We start from the raw sequence: 3,473 nt of genomic DNA, 5'->3' as shown, positions 1-3,473 counted from the left end.
CCAATATATACACAAGTTAAAAACATATACAAGCGTGCACCTCTACCCTGACTACATAAAGTTTACATTAGGGTGGATCCAATAGCTGAGATCCAGGGTATGCATCTACTAGAAAAAGAAAATAGGCATGGGGGAAAGAAGACAGTACAAATTTTTAATATCTCAGTCTTAGTTTGGAGCTTGGGGTATGAAAACTCTGACATCACAATAAGAAAAATCAATACAGAGGCAGCAAGATGGACACAGGATTCTGGAACAAGTGCAGAAAAGGACAGTCGGTTCAGCAACAAACAGAAGAAGCTACTGAAGCAGCTGAAATTTGCAGCATGCCTGGAAAAAAAGGTAGATATGAGCAAAGTAAATTTGGAGGTTATAAAGCCTTGGGTAACAAAACGAGTAATAGAAATCCGTGGGTTTGAGGATGATGTTGTGATTGAGTTTATATTCAATGATCTGGAAGTGAAGAATCCAGTCTCAAAAATAATGCAAATCAACCTGACTGGGCTTTTGAATGGAAAAAATGCCAGAGAATTTATGGGAGAACTGTGGCCCCAGCTCTTAAGTGCACAAGAAAACATTGCTGGAATCCCTTCTGCTTCTCTAGAACTGAAGAAAGAAGAAATAAGACAGAGACAAATTAAAGAAGAAACGTTGGCATCTTTGAAAAAGCAAGATGAATACAAGGATAAGAGGGATAAGGAAGAAAAAGAAAGCAGCAGAGAAAAAAAGGGAGAGGTCTGGAAGCCCAAGAAGATGCAAATTCAGGTCTCCTTCCCCTAGAATATGAGTTTCCCCTGTCAGGAGAGAGAGAAAGTGCAGTTATTCTCAGTGTGCCCACCACAGAACCAAGAGCCAGAGTCCTTCCCCTGCTCCAGAAAAGAAGGAAAAAACTCCAGAGCTCCCAGAACCATCAGTGAAAGTAAAAAGACCTTCAGTACAAGAGGCCATTTCTACCAGTAACATCCTGAAAGTTCCCAAACCTGAACCTGTACCAGAGTCTAAAGAATCTTCTCTGGAGAAAAACTCCAAAAAAGAAAGAGAAGGAGAAACCTGACCAAGATCTCAGTCACATTCAAAATCAAGATCCCAGACACCGTCCGCTCTCCTTCTCATACTCAACCTAGATGGTGTCATAGATCCCGATCAGGATCAAACTCACCTCGAAGGTGGCCATCTCCTCGAAGAAGAACTCCACCAAGAGGAATGCCGCCTCCACCCAGGTATAGGAGGAGTAGATCTCCAGTGAGGCGAAGGCGTTCGTTCATCAGCGTCCTTGTCTGGAAGTAGTTCATCATACTCTTCATCTGGTTTCTGGTCACCGCCAAAGAATCCTCCTGAGAGGACATCCAGCCCCCCTCAAAAAGTGGTAGGCTATCTCCTTCAGCAAGTCCTCTGAGGTGAAGGCATAGGCCATCACCTCCAGCAACTCCACCGCCTAAAACTCATCATTCCCAAACACCTCAGCAGTCAAACCGTACAAGAAAAAGTCCTGGTTCTGTCTCTCCAGGGAGAACTTCAGCGACAAAACACAAAGGTACCAAGAAAAAAGACTCCCCTTCAGCAACACCTAAGCCTAGAAAAGTAGAGTTACCTGAATTGGAAGAAAATAAATGTGGCAAAATAGCTGTAGCAGATTCTGTGCAGCAGAAACATCAGTACAGATGACAGAACCAGCAGTATTCATCTGATTCTCGTTCCTCTTCTTCCTCAGAAGATGAGTGACCCAAGAGGGCCCATGTGAAGAATAGTGAGGTAGGCAGGTGGTGGAGACATTCCCCTTCTGGGAGTACCTCTCCATCACCTTGAAAGCACCAGAAAGAGACTTCTCCTCGTGGTAGATGGAGGGGGAGCCCCTTCCCACCATCCACCAGAAGGCTCCGTTCTCCTTCTTCTGCCCCTCCTCTTCATAGGCGCAGGTCTCCCATGCTGCCACCTCGATGAAGGACTCCTTTTCTCCACCCCCCCTCCCACCATCAGCACTCACCTTCCCCAAGAAGATACTCTCCTCCAGTACAGCAGAGATACTCTCCTTCTCTGCCTCCAAAGGGAAAAATGGCTTCTCCCCCTCCCCTCCTAAATGCAGGAAATTGCCATCTTCACCACCAAACTGTCAGGTCTCCCATTCTCCACCTCCCGAAGAAGCTCCCCAGTCACCAAGAGACATTCGCCTTCATTATCATAAAAGCATAGGAAAGTGTCTTCCCTGAGCTAATCTACCTCGGAGCCCCAGTCACCACAACCAAACAAACGGCATTCGTCCTCACCATGGCCTCGAACTCCTCAGACTTCCTCAAGTCCTCCACCCATTCAAAGAGGAGCATCATCATCAGCCCAAAGAAGGCAGTCCCCGTCTCCACATATGAGGCCCATTAGGAGCGTCTCCAGAACTCTGAAAAACCAAAAAGACAAAAAAGGCTCCCTCACCAAGCCCTCAGTCTGTAAGGAAGGTCTCACCCTCCTGATTTGTCTCAAGATCTCCTGAGCCAGCAGTTAAAAAACCCCAGCACCTCAGTCTCCAGTCTGTCACCCTCTACCAACTGGTCACCAGCAGTACCGGTCAAAAAGGCTAAAAGGCCAACACCAAGCCCATCTCTGGCGAGGAACTCGGACCCCAAAGGAGGTGGAAAGAAAAAGAAGAAAAAGAGGGACAAGAAACACAAGAAGGATAAACACAAGAAGCACAAAACACAGGAAGGAAAAGGCCGTGGCCTCAGCCACTGCAGCTGCGGCTGCTGTAACCCCTGCAGCCATTGCTGCTCCCACAACCACAACAGCACAGCAGGAATCAGAGGCAGAGCCTGAGCCTAAGAAGGAGACCAAAAGTGAGCCCAAAGACAACCTCAACGACTTAGAAAACCACCTGCGCGAAAAGGTGCTAGGTCGATGCGGAAGGCTCAAGTGTCCCCACAGTCTTAGGTGAGAATGTGTGTCACGATGTACATTTTATTCGGTTTGTATGCAATTCAATTTCAAAATTGCTAGAGTGTGTTTGAGCTTTAAACTATATAACATTTGTTGTAATAATTGCTAGATTGAAGTTCACTGTATAAAAAAAGGGCACGGATTTACACTGTGAAAAGTGCCCACAGTGTGTTAGTGACATTCTTTCGTTGACAGCTGACATAAATTCATTTACAGTGAAATATTTTAGCCAAAAAAAATCCCCTTTTTTAAAAATGGGGTTTAAATATTGTTGGCATTCTTATGGTTAAAGGCCTTGCCTATTCCCAGAGGTTTTTCTTTCTTTTCATTTTTTTTCTTTATTTTTTCTTATTTGAATCTTAGCACCCATTTAAGTTATAATGCTTCCAACCTTATATGGTTTGCAAGCTAGCCCAGACCACTGTTGAACTACCACAGAAGTATAAATGACTATTTTAATGCCACAATCTTTCCTGTTGCCTGTGGAGTCCCTGGTGAAATGAATCCGGATTTGAGCTCTAGGATGAGACAGAAAATGAAAGCATGTTGTT

The 3,473-nt window shown here is 45.1% G+C and overlaps 1 pseudogene; it reads left to right on the top strand.

Moving 5' to 3' along the window:
• Positions 1-212: 212 nt before the first annotated feature.
• Positions 213-2,916, top strand: LOC122476804 (annotated as a pseudogene).
• Positions 2,917-3,473: the final 557 nt, after the last annotated feature.

Source organism: Prionailurus bengalensis, chromosome X, assembly GCF_016509475.1.
Source record: "Prionailurus bengalensis isolate Pbe53 chromosome X, Fcat_Pben_1.1_paternal_pri, whole genome shotgun sequence".
In the NCBI taxonomy this organism is placed as follows: domain Eukaryota; kingdom Metazoa; phylum Chordata; class Mammalia; order Carnivora; family Felidae; genus Prionailurus; species Prionailurus bengalensis.
Note: the sequence above shows the minus strand (reverse complement) of the source record. Positions and strands in the feature narration are given on the sequence as shown.